Consider the following 14,955-nt stretch of genomic DNA (forward strand, 5'->3'; position numbering starts at 1 on the left):
GTAACATCTATTATTTGAAAACATAAAATGTGTTATAAATTATGATAGTTAACAACTTAAAACATGTAAAAAAAATTAATCAATTATATATTTCGAAAAAATTACGTAAAAAGTACTATAAATCACAATAATTAACAAATTAAAAAATTTTAAAATATAAAATATTTGGTTGACTCTCCAAAATTATATCAATGACACTTAAATTGGAATAGAAGAAAAATATTATAAATCACAATAATTAAAAAATTAAATTATTTTAAAATATAAATGACTATCAATGCCACAAAAGTTTGGACAGGGAGATTAACGTATATTATTTTAAAACTACATACAAAATATTATAAATTACAATAGTTAACAGTTTAAAATATCTAAAAATATATTAAAAGCATGATAGATTATCTAAATTCTATTTGTATCGCATAAATTGAGACTAAACAATAACATATACTGAGCCCGTCTTATCTGAAATACAGTAATATAGGCCCATTGAATTTTGATTTTCACACTCTTTATTTATTTATTTATACATTTTTATAGTTTAATTTTGATCGTAAATTAATTTTTTGAAATAAAATTATATATTTGAATAATAAATCACAATAATTGATAATTTAAAATATTTTAAGAATATATGCAAAAATTACTTTAAAAAAATAAATTTATTTAACTTTCAAAATTAAAAGATGTCACATTAATTGATATGATTATTTTTATAATATTAATTTAGGATAGATGTTGGGCCCATGCTTTGCACGGGATTTTCCCGTGTCAGCACGGGCCCAACATTAAGATATTTTGCTTATGTACTATAAGTTAGATTGATATCAATTTAAATTATGAATTATAAAACATGAATACACAAAACATATTAATTACTTGATAGTATTTTTTCAAGGAGTCAAATTATCTTACAGATGATTATGTATAACTTACTCATATAAATAACAATTGGTGCATTTTCAAGTTTAGATCTTTAAGTTTATGATTGAGATTTGTTACATTAAGTATAAAATATGAGATTAAAATTGATACATAAGACTTGACATCTATTGTATAAAATACAGACTAATTATTGAAAAAGCTAAAGTGTTATCTAGTCCTTCAATATTACATCACATGTGAGTTATAATTAATAACTCAAAATTGCATCGTATTCTCCTACTAAGCAGATACATAAACATCCTTTACTTTCATTTATCTTTCTCTTTTATTTGTCAACTTGTTCTTTGAAGTTAAATTAAATTAATATTTTAAATTTAAATTTTAAGAGTTTCAAAAATTATATAAAAAAGAAAACTATAAGTTACCATCTGTCATATTGATTTAAGTTATTTGACTTTGAGAATACGATAAAACATACTTCTGTAGATGTTTTATCGAACTTTGCTTTTGTATATGTTCCTTCCATTGAAACGTAGGAGTCGTTTATTAGAGTGTATAAAAATAATTTTGAATAGAACGTATTAGTAATGTTTGCATTAATAATGCTTGTATTAGTAATATTGGTATTATTTATGCTAATCATTATTTCTTATACACTGTTTGTATTAAAAGGATTGCATATACATTCTAAGATTCATCCAGGATCTAGCACGTATTCAATATATGTTATTTTTTCTCTCAATTTATGTGACACAAATAAAATTTAGATAATCAATCATACTTTTTATATGCATTTAGATAATTTAAGTTGTTAACAACTATAATTTATAATATTTTTAATATAATTTTCAAATAATATACGTTACTTTTCTTATCCAAACTTTTGTGGCATTGATAATCAATTATATTTTTTAAATAATTTAAGTTTTTAAGTATTGTGATTTATAATACTTTTCTTCTATTTCAATTTAAGTGACACTAATATAATTTTAAGAGTCAAAATATTTTATATCTTTTAAATTTTTTAAGTTTTTAATTATTGTGATTTATAGTATTTTTTTTACCTATTTTTTGAAATATATAACAAATTAAATTATTTTTAGATATTTTAAGTTGTTAACTATTGTAATTTATAATACTTTTTATATAACTTTTGAATAATATATGTTACTCTCTTTGTCCAGAGTTTTGTATACTCGATAGCCAATTATATTTTTTAAATAATTAAAATTTTAATTATTTTAATTTATAATATTTTTCTATTCCAATTTAAGTGGCACAATGCTTAGATGGTCATATTGATTAATTAGGGATGATATAGTAAAATTATGATTGAAGCAATGAAGCATACATGTCTTAAATGACTTACAACAACTAATTAGAAGTGACATAGCAAAATTACTATAAACAATACTTGTAAAAAAGGTTTAAGTCGACCTCATATAAGACGTCAAGTTAATTTAAAACATCAAAAGTTGATTTATTATTTTTATATATATTTTATATTTTTTTAATATTATTAATTTTTTAAAACTTAAATGACTTATAATAATTAATTAGGAGTGATATTTAGTAAAACTATGGTGGAAGCAGCTAAAGTAGATATGTCATAAATGTCTATTTTACTTTTTTAAAAATTAAATATTATTAATTTTTAATATTTAAATGACTTATAATAATTAATTGGGGGTGATATAATAAAATCACAATTGAAACAGCTGAAACACACATGTCATAAATGTTTATTTTATATTTTTAATTAAATATTATTAATTTTAATACATAAATGACTTATTATAATTAATTATGTGTGATATAATAAAATCACAGATTGAATATTATGAATTTTAGAATATATAATGACTTATAATAATTAATTAATTAATTAATTAACTAAGGATGATATATAGTAAAATCAGGATTGAAGCAGCTGAAGCAGGCATGTCATAAATGTCTATTTTATTTTTTAATTAAATATTATTAATTTTTTAATATATAAATAACTTATAATAATTAATTAGGAGTGATATAGTAAAATCATGGAGCAAGCAGCCTACTGAAGCAGGCATGTCAAAACCCTACTACCTAAATTTAAATTTTAAAAATATAATTAATAAAATTAATTTAATAAAATAAACCTAAGATAAATTCTTTTCAAAGCTATTTTCAAATTAATATGAGTATATAAGACTTGACGATGTGGTTTTGATTGACGAGACTCGAGGGGGGTGAATGATAAATTAGAGGTGTGGAGACAGACCCTTGAATCTAAAGGGTTCAGGTTAAGTAGGAGCAAGATCGAATATTTGGAATGTAAGTTTAATGTCTCAAGGGTGGTGGACGAGGTGGTAGTAAGGTTGGATTCTCAGGTGGTGTGTAAGAGGGATAGTTTCAAGTACCTAAGGGCCATGATTCAGGGGAATAGTGAGATTGACGAGGATGTCTCTCACCGGATCGGAGCAGGATGGATGAAGTGGAAGCTCGCCTTGGGGTTGTTATGAGATAAGAAGGTGCCACCTAAGCTTAAAGGCAAATTTCATAAGGTGGCAGTCCGTCCGGCCATATTGTATGGAGCGGAGTGTTCGCCTGTCAAGAACTCTCACATTCAAAAACTGAAGGTGGCGAAAATGTGGATGTTGCGCTGGATGTGTGGGCTTACTAGGGGGGTTAGGGTTCGGAATGAGACTATTCGGGATAAGGTTAGTGTGGCTTCGGTGGAGGACAAGATGCGGGAAGTCCGTTTGAGATGGTTCGGACATGTGATGAGGAGGGGCACGAATGCTCCGATTCGTAGGTGTGAGAGGCTTGCTTTGGATGGTTTTAGGCAGGGCATGGGTAGACCAAAGAAATACTGGATAGAGGTGATTAGGTGGGACATGGAGCAGTTATAGCTTACTGAGGACATGACCCTAGATAGAAAAATCTGGAGGACGCGTATTAGGATAGAAGGCTAGTGACTTTTTTGGTAGGTAGGATAGGGCTTTACTTGGCCGGTGCAGTATTCTTGTTATGCTGCATTACGATTGCTTACTATTCTTTGTTTACTACTCCTTATAGGTGGCGTATTTATGTTATGCCATATTATTCCATGTTTTGTTTATGTTTTTGATGACTTATCTTATCTTGAGCCGGGGGTCTATCGGAAACAGTTTTCCTACTTCTTCGGAAGTAGTGGTATGGACTGCGTACATCTTACCCTCCCCAGACCTCACTATGTGGGAATATACTGGATTTGTTGTTGTTATTGTTGTTGTACATAAAACTTGACAGCTATTGTATAAAATAGAGAATGGTTGTTGAAAAAGACAAAAAGTTATCTAGTCATTAAATATTACATCACACGTGGATTGTAATTAGTAACCCAAAATTGTATTGTATTCCTCTACTAAGCCAACATAAACAATATTTACGTTTATTTCTCCTTCTCTTTTATTTGTCAACTTGTTCTTTGAAGTTAAATTAAATTAATATTTTAAATTTAAATTTTAAGTGTTTTGAAAATTACAAAAAACAGAAGTAGATATGTCATAAATGTCTATTTTACTTTTTTTAAAATTAAATATTATTAATTTTTAGTACTTAAATGACTTATAATAATTAAGTAGGGGTGATATAATAAAATCACGATTGAAATAGCTGAAACAAACATGTCATAAATGTTTATTTTATATTTTTAATCAAATATTTATTAATTTTTTAATAAATAAATGACTTATAATAATTAATTAGGTGTGATATAGTAAAATCGCGGATTGAATATTATGAATTTTTGAATACATAAATGACTTATAATAATTAATTAATTCGGGATGATATATCGTAAAATCACTATTGAAGCAGCTAACGCAGGCATGTCATAAATGTCTATTTTATTTTTTATTTAAATATTATTAATTTTTTAATATATAAATAATTTATAATAATTAATTAGGGGTGATATAGTAAAATTACGAAGCAAGCAACCTACTGAAACAGGCATGTCAAAATCCTACTACTTAAATTCAAATTTTAAAAATATAATTAATAAAATTAATTTAATAAAATAATCCTCAGATAAATTCTTTTCAAAGCTATTGTCAAATTAATATGAGTACATAAGACTTGACACCTATTGTATAAAATAGAGAATGGTTGTTGAAAAAGATAAAAAGTTATCTAGTCATTGTATATTACATCATACATGGATTGCAATTAGTAACCCAAAATCGTATTGTATTTCTCTACTAAACCAACATAAACATCATTTGCTTTCATTTCTCCTTCTCTTTTATTTGTCAACTTATTTTTTGAAGTTAAATTAAATTAATATTTTAAATTTAAATTTTAAGTGTTTTGAAAATTACAAAGAAAAACTATAAGTTAACATCTATCATATTAATTTAAGTTCTTTGATTTTGAGAACATGATAAAACATATTTCTGGAAATGTTTTATCGAATGTTACTTTTGTATATGTTCCTTTCATTGAAATGAGTCATTTGTTAAAGTGTATAAAATAATTTTGAATAAAATGTATTAGTAATGTTTGTATTAATAATGCTTTTATTAGTAATACTACTGATATTATTTATGTTAATATTATTTCTTATACACTATTTGATGTGTTGTATTAGAACTTGCCTTTTCAATCTTGATATATTTAAACAAACGTTTTAAAAAAAAAAGAATTGCATATACATTCAAAAATTCATCCGGGATTTAGCAGGGATTCAATATATGTTATTTTTTTGTCTCAATTTATATGATACAAATAGAATTTAGATAATCAATCATACTTTTAATATATATTTAAATAATTTAATTTGTTAGCTATTGTAATTTTCAAATAATATACATTACTTTTTTTGTCCAAACAATAGTCAATTATATTTTAAAAATAATTTGAGTTTTTAATTATTGTGATTTATAATACTTTTCTTCCATTCCAATTTAAGTGACAGGAATATCATTTTGGAGAGTCAATCAAATATTTTATATTTTTAAAATTTTTTAAGTTGTTAATTATTGTGATTTATAGGTTTTACGTATTTTTTTGAAATATATAACAGATTAAATTATTTTTACATATTTTAAATCGTTAACTATTGTAATTTATAATAACTTTTATGTGATTTTTCAATAATATACGTTACACTCCTAGTCCAAAGTTTTATGTTGTTGATAGCCAATTATATTTTTAAAATAATTTAAATTTTTAATTATTGTGATTTATAATATTTTCTTATTTCAAATTAAGTGGCACAATGCTTAGATGAATATAATAATTAATTAGGGTGATATTAGTAAAATCACGATTAAAGCAGCGAAACATAAATGTTTTAAATGACTTACAATAACTAATTAGAAGTGACATAACAAAATTACTATAAAAATACTCGTGAATTTTTTTTTAGTGGACCTCATATAAGACGTCAAGTTAATTTAAAACAGTAAGAGTTAATTTATCAACTTTATCTTTTTTATTAAATATTATTATTTTTTAATACTTAAATGACTTTTAATAATTAACTAGGGGTGATATTTAGTAAAACTATGGTTGAAGCAGATGAATAAGACATGTTATAAATGTCTATTTTACTTTTTTTTAAATTTTATCAACTTTTAAATACATAAATGGCTATAATAATTAATTAATAGTGATATAGTAAAATCGCGATTGAAGCAATTGAAGCAGACATGTCCTAAATATTTATTTTATTTTTTAATTAAATATTTTTAATTTTTTAATACATAAATGACTTATAATAGTTAATAAGGGGTGATATAAAAAAAATTACAAATTGAATATATCCAATTTTTTAATATATAAATGACTTATAATAATTAATTACGGGTGAAATAGTGAAATTACAATTAAACCAGACATGTTAAAAATATTTATTTTATTATTTAATTAAATATTATTAATTTTTAATATATAAATAATTTATAATAATTAATTAGGGGTGATATAGTAAAATCATAGAGCAAGCAGTCTGTTGAAGCAGGCATGTCGAAATCATTGTTGGTATATAATTGAAAAATAAAGAGAGAGAAAGAAAGTAGATAGATATATCCTTTAAGGTTTTATTTATATTCCACGCTAAGTTGAAAATTTTTAGAGAATCAAAGTATAATTTATATTATTATTAGTAGTAGTAGTATTATAATAAAAAATATTAATATAATATATATCTATATCTATCTATATATCTATATATTATATTAAAAATGTGAAGAGACTTAGAAATATTATTTGAACTTTTTGCCCTTTATTAAAAGACTTTGCTTTAGACAAAATCGCCTTTTCATTTTTTCCTCAATTTATTATTTAATTATTTTTATAATATTGAATCCTAAAATATATGGAATTGAAATAAAAATGAGTTTATACATAAAAATGACTATAAACTTGACACCAAATTATAACTTTGACCTTAAACTTTGATAGTGCACAAATAGGACCTTTAACTATTCAAAACATGAACAAATATGACCTCCAATTTTGCAACCTCATGCGTGAGTCTCACTCACGCCTATGTGGAAAGGTAATCCAATCACATGGTGTCACGTCGTTAAAAGGGCTGACTTGGAGAGAGATCATATTTATGCAGTTTTGGATAGTTAAAGGTCATATTTATGCACTGTCAAAGTTTTTCTTTTTGTGTTAAAACGACGTCGTTTTTATTTTTATTATTATTATTATTATTATAATTTATTTATTTATTTATTTCTATAGTAGCAGCACCTAACTTTTTTTTAATTTAAAAAAATTATTATTATTATTATTTATTTATTTCTACAGTAGCAACACCTAACTTTTTTTTAATTAAAAAAAAAACAGCCACTAGCAGGGATCGAACCCGCACAGTAAGTTGAAGAAAGCGCCCAAGAAGAGCAAATAACACCACTAGGCTATCTAAGTGCTTTGTTTTATGTGGTTCAACATTAATATACGTACATAAATATATACATTTTCTATCTTATATATATACAACATAATTTTTTTACCGAGGAGGTTCGGGTGAACCCCATGGCAACCACGCAGGTCCGCCTCTCGTTAATTTAATAAAGTTTTAATACGTTAATTTAATAAAATTTTAATTACGTTAATTTGATAACGTTAATTTAATATACTACTACTACTATCCTTAATAACATTAATTTAATAACGTTTTATTAAAACTATAATGTTTTTATTATTAGTATAGTTTCATCTTTAATTTAATATTTAAATAAATAATATTTAGATATATTATATAACTTAAATTCGTCCTCTGCTTTATAATATATATACATACCCGCTCGATTTTTTCGTATGAAGCTGACCCGCCTAATTAATAAATCTTCAATATTGCTCTTTTTCCGCAATGACAAAAGAAATTAGATGTCATTTTCATCTTTGAGCCGAAAATAATGAAAAAATAATAGTAAAGAGTTATTTAAAGGTCATATTTGTGCAGTTTTGAATAGTTAAAGGTCATATTTGTGCACTGTCAAAGTTTAAGGTCATATTTATGTATTATTCCCTTAGATATTAAGCTGGACGCGCCCAGTTTTGCGTGTTGAACACGCGTTTTGCCACGTAGGATTGAAGGTCATATTTGTGCAGTTTTGAATAGTTAAAGATCATATTTGTGCACTGTCAAAGTTTAAGGTCAAAATTATAGTTTAGTGTCAAGTTTAAGATCATTTTTATATATTAACTCAATAAAAATATATGGTAAGACATTATATTAAATTAAAAAAAAAAAAAAAAAAAAACTAAGGGTTTCTCTCGTTAACGTGTATGTTTTCATGTGTGCGACTATGCTCCTGTATATTTTGCTCCTATAATGATCAAATTTATGATTGAGTGTTACAAATATATACTCTGATGACATAACTGGCGGCATAAATGGTTGTTGCTAGCATATTACGGTTGACTAAAACTCTATTGCTACAATAGATAGGTGTCTTTAAGTTTATTATTAAAAAAATAGACCCAAAGGCTATTAATTTTCTCTCTTCGTTGGAATTTTTAACTTTTTCTATTTTTGCATTATAGAATTCTAATATATTCCTACTTTTATATTGATCAAATTTCAATAATTTTTATTATTTTGATGTTGCCGCATTTGGCTATTTCAAACAAGTATAATTTTGTGATAAGTTTGTTAATTTATTCTTTAATTTGATTATTAGTATCATTGTTGTTGTTGTTATTTGAGACGAGGATCTATTAAAAACAATCTCTTACCTTATTACTTAATAGCAAGGTAGGGGTAAGTTTTGTGTGCCTGTATGTTGTCGTTGTTGTTGTAGATATTACATGTGCTTGTAGGCTATGATTTTGCTTGGACGTCAACCTGTTTATACACCAACACTAAAAGGTAGGCATCTATCTATCCATTGTTTTCATATACTTCTGAAGATGTGTACCTTCTTTTAACAAAAACATGTGGTATTTGTCTATCCTTTGTCATACTTTCGTATGATTGTGGACACATGTACTCTTTTTAACAAAAAGATGTGTTGTTTGGCAAAAAAGAAACGAAAATGAAAAATAGTAAAAGTCTCCTCTATTTAAGAATTTTTTTTGAAGGAAAATGTTTTGGATTTTTGTAACTTGAGAATTATTCAACAACATTCACAATATAGTCCTAAAAAAAAATAGTCCTTAATGGATGACAAAGTTAGCGTGAACATTATTATGCTTCTTTTGAGATTCATAAGACATGAACAAGAGTACGGTACTAAAAAAGAGGAAGAGGTGAACAAGACACCATTGAGATACATTTTTCACTTTAAAAAATTGTTACACTTCAAAAACTTGAGTTAGATTTAAATCGTTAAAATTTGTGATTATCTAATTATATATATCCACACTCTATGTAAAGTATTAGTTATATTTGTTGTCGTATGATTCATATATGCTATCTTACGCATTTTGATTTTCAGTTGCTTCTGATCTTCTCATGTTGTTGTGTTGTTCTATAGTCTTGGTAAGTTTTCTTCTTTAATTTAAAGTTATTTTTAATGCTTTTATATGGTGTTTAATGAATATATAATTTTTCTGCTTACGTGTTTTTTATATTCAATAAAATCATCAATTTATATATCAAGCAAGGAATATTTTTTTAAAACAATATCAAAATGATTTATGAAATTGAACTCATTGAAGTGAGGTGCACGCGCGAGGCACGTATTGTAAAACTAGTTATTAAAATAATGTATAAGAGCATATGTGATAATATTGTAGTTATGAAATTCTTAGGTTTTTAAAATTGTATCATGACAATAATATTTATATTTCACTATTCCGTGTAATGTTACTATTATTAATCATATATTGCTAATGCATAGAAATGAGTAAGAAAGTGATGCAAGACAACAATGTTGAGAAGGCTGAAGCGAGCATAGAAAATGTATAGTTATTTTTAAATTTATGTGTGGATGAAGTTATCGCTGGAAATTGCCTTCGTACTCACTTCATACGACAACACTTTACACTGGAAAAGACTTTAACTTTTATGCTAACAAAGACATTATCACAGAGATCAAAGTAGGAGATGACCTTCTGGTATACCTATAGAAATACAAATAAATCTTCTACTAGTATAGAAATATTGCATGATAAAATTATGGATGAAATCATTGAGAATTTTTGTGATATATGAAGGGCTACTTACTTTTGTGGTGAATTTTTTCATATGTAGTGATTTAATTTATCGAATAATTTTTAAATTCATTGTTTGATATTTTGACAAATAATATTTAAATTATTTTAGTAATATTATACCATTATTTAATATTTTTAAATGTATCTATGTATATAAATATTGAATGAAAACTTATAGTATGTACTTTTTTAAGTAAATAAAAACATAAATTTTAGTTTAAAATATTATAATATATATTTGAAATAAATTTTCTCAATAAAATTATTTTAGTAGTAAAAGTCTATTGGTACATGTCCTTTTTCGTTATTTACCTTTCAAAAGCACTTCTTGAAATAGATTATTCAAACACAATTTATTTATCAAAAATACTTTTCAAATAAATTTATCAAAATATTTTTTTAAATGCACTTTCTCTAAAAAGCTATTTCATAAAAGTGTTTCTCAGATACGTAGTTTTCTAATAGATATCCCAAACGAGCCCCAAATATGGAAAATATTTAATAAAATTAATTCAGTACAAATTCTATATTCTAGTTAAGATATTACATATTAATAAGGAAGTATTATTAATGTATATCTAATATATAGTGTTAGAACCTGTTTGGGATTGAAAAAAGCACCGTTTTGATGAAAAATTAGGTGTTTAACTAACTTGTAAAAGTGAGAGAGATAGGGTTAGAAATGAAATTATTCGAGAGAAGATGGGAGTGGCTTTGGTAGAGGACAAGATGTGGGAAGTGAGGTTGCGATGGTTCAGGCATGTGATGAGGAGGGGCATACATGCTTTAGTTCGTAGATGTGAGATGCTGGATATTGATGGTTTTCGATGGGGTAGAGGTAGACCAAATAAGTATAGGAGGGAGGTGATTAGACATGATATGAAGCAGTTGCAGCTTATGGAGGGTCATGATTCTTGATAGGAAGGTGTGGAGGATGCAAATTAGGGACGATGGTTAATAGGTAGGAGTTCATCCGAATAATAGGTAAGAGTTCTTTTGTTGTATTTACGCCCGTAGTTGCTTGTTCGTGGTGTTTTGGTGTTGTCTTCAATTTCGAATCGAGAGTTTATAGTATTACCTTATGGATGCCTTCTTTTTATTATTATCCAGCGGCGTGTTATCTCATTTTTGTTGTGTGCTTTTGAGTTTTCTGTTTGTTTTTTGGTTATACTGTTATTTGTCCTAAGCCAGGGGTCTATCAGAAACAATCTCTCTACTTCATCTAAGGTAGTGACATGAACTACGTACACTTTACCTTCCTCAGACCCCATTTTGTAGGAATACATTGGGTATGTTGTTGTTGTATATATATAAATATATGTGTAGATATTATACTATATCAATGTACAGGCATTACACGTGTGTCTCAGCTCAATATAAAAAATTACATACAAAAATAATGCAGTATATAATATAACATAAAAGTATTTCCAGGATATTTTCTTTAAAGTGTTTCTAAAAAAAAGTATTTTAAGAATCAATTACTGTTTGATCAAACTTTTAAAATAAGCTTATTTGAAAAGTGTCTTTCTAAGTGTTTTCATAATAAAAAAAAAAGTTATTTGTGAGAAAAACAACTTATGTTTGATCAACAAATTGTTTTTAAAAAATTGAGCGGCAATTATTACTTGGCCAAATTTTTAAAAATGCTTGTAACTGTATATCTGTTTTAAAAGCGTTCATGGATCTAATTTTCATTTTTTTGAAAAATAACTTCTGACAATTCCCAAAAGTACTTATTTTCTTGTCAAAATTAGGTCAAATAACTCACTTTTCTAAAATACGCACTTTTGACCTCCAAAAAACTTAGCCTATTAAATTATAGTAAAAGTTGAAAGTGCTCGAAAATTTGATCTAATATAAAAGAATCTATGAGAACTCATCTCTTTTTCATTTTTCTTGCATGAAGTCATGAACTTGGCATATCTTTAAACTTTTTAATTCCTTGAAATATTATTTTGTACAACGGGTTAAAGTTTTATAGCTATAACCACATATTCATTGTTTATTTAAACGTACAACTGCAACTAATTTTGAGTTACATGTAAGTTTTCTACATGTAACTTAAATATTACATGATTCATTTTTAAAATTCAGCTACATGCAACACCAAAACAAAACACGAAATTCTTGTGCAACAAAAGAGATTTATCAGGGAGTTCTTATTACTTATTTGTTATATAGTTATAACTAAACAACATTTTGAAGTCTTATTAATTTAGGATTTAAAAGAAAACATCAAAAATATTAGAAGGGGTCAGTAACTTTATATCTTATTTATTTACTTTCAATGATTTCCTTATCTTAAAATAATTGTCAATTAAAAGATCAAGAGAACATTAATTTTTTTTTTTCAACTATACACGTAGCATTAATTATTTTAGAATTAAGAGGCACACAAATAGGTAAAGACTAAATAATTAATAATGAATATATTAGTCATACAACACCATCTCCCGTCCCGTTTTAGTTGGTCATACTACTAAAAATAAATAACCCATATTAGTTGTTCACTTACTAAATCAGGATAGAATTAATTTTTTTTTTCATTTTACCTCTATAATTATAAATGTATATTAAGTGTGAACAATTACAATTTTAAGTTTCATTTTTGTGCTCAATAAATATCACTAATATAGGTAAAGACTAAAATAATAAAATTCATCATTCAATTCATGATTTCTTAATCACCATGTAAAATAAAATTTGCTCAACTAAAATGAGACGGAGGAAGTACAAATTCAGTTTTCTTTTAAGAATTGTACCAAACCTAAAGCTGTAAACTATTTTAAGACAGAAGGGGTATATTTTTGTTAAGTAAAATATGTCAACAAAGGACATACAATTTACACTTTCAAAGTTAGGGGTACACAAAAATCGAACCGACCAATTACTAAACTGAAAAATGTTGTTGGTTTATTGCTATTTGATTTTGGGTTAACAATTTTTTGATTGTTTTATAAAAAAATTATCGAGTTATCGGTTCGATTTTGATTTTTAGTATTGAATTATCGGGTAAGTCACTAACCCATTAATATTATACTAAATTGCTACTTTCCCCCTACTTATATATATTATTTATTAGTTATTAGTGCCCACTACCTTCGGTCATTCACTTAATTTCTACAAATCTATTCTATTTTATGAGTATTCTATAAAATTGCATTATTGATTTTATGAGTATTCTATAAAATTGCATTATTGACCATTGCACCAAATTGTTAGAGAAGTCATATATTTGTTTTATGTGTATTTACTTCTCGTTTAAACCGAAAATCAAACTGTTAAGGATCAAGAATTGAAAAAAACATCTTATTTATTTGATTATTGATTTAACATATTTAGAAACCGAAAATTAATAAACGAAATCGATAATAAATAAAATCAAACCGAACCAATCGATGCACCCCTCTATTCAAAGCACAATATACATTAAATAGTGAAAAAATAATGAGAAATTATGTAACTATGTATTTTGTTCTTGTTGAACCATAACAAAATAAAATTCAGGAAAAATTGTCTCAACTCTCTAGCTCTCAAGCATAGATAACAATTTACTTTTTCTAGTTCTATATATACTCTTTCACAATATAATCTCTTTCACAGGTAGTATGACAACAATAGAAGAAGAACAAGATGAAGAAAAAGATACAAATAGGAATTTAATGTTAAAATTAGCAATATGTAATATGTGTTATATAGATGAATATACTTGCGCATTTAAAGAATATTATTATAAAGGAGCATATAGTATAGAAGAAAGTAAAGAGATAAGAAAATTATATTTTAATAAATTACCCGAGCCATTTAGTTCAAAGATAATAAAAAGTTGGGAAGAAGCAAAAATCGTAGATACGTTAGGAGCAAGAATAAAATTTTTACAACAATGGTATAGAAACTTATGTGAAAAATATAGAGAAGAATTAAAAATAGAAAAAACATTAATAAGAAATTTAGCATGTTGCAAAAATAAAATAGCACCCCAATTTGGATGTGAAGAAAGATATTATAAGAAAAGAAAAAGACATAAGAAATATAAGAAATATAAAAAATCAAAATATAAATATAAGAAACCAAGAAAAAGATATTATGTAAAAAATTATAAATACAAAAGACCATATAGAAAGAAGAAATCTATAAAAGAATGTACTTGTTATAATTATGGAAAGATAGGCCATTTAGCTAGAGATTGTAAATTACCTAAAAATCCGAAAAATAAACAAATATCAGAAATAAAAATAGATAATACAGAATATATGCAGATAGATTATATAGATTATGAATTAGAAAGTGAGGATAGTATATATATGAAATTTCAGAAAACGAAACAGATAATGAAATAGATAGTGAAATAGATGAATCAAATGACTGAAGAAGATATAAAAATAATAACAAAGGAAGAATATTTAAATGATGAAGGAACGGAACAAA

Source organism: Capsicum annuum, chromosome 4 (genome assembly GCF_002878395.1).
Source record: "Capsicum annuum cultivar UCD-10X-F1 chromosome 4, UCD10Xv1.1, whole genome shotgun sequence".
NCBI classification, from domain to species: domain Eukaryota; kingdom Viridiplantae; phylum Streptophyta; class Magnoliopsida; order Solanales; family Solanaceae; genus Capsicum; species Capsicum annuum.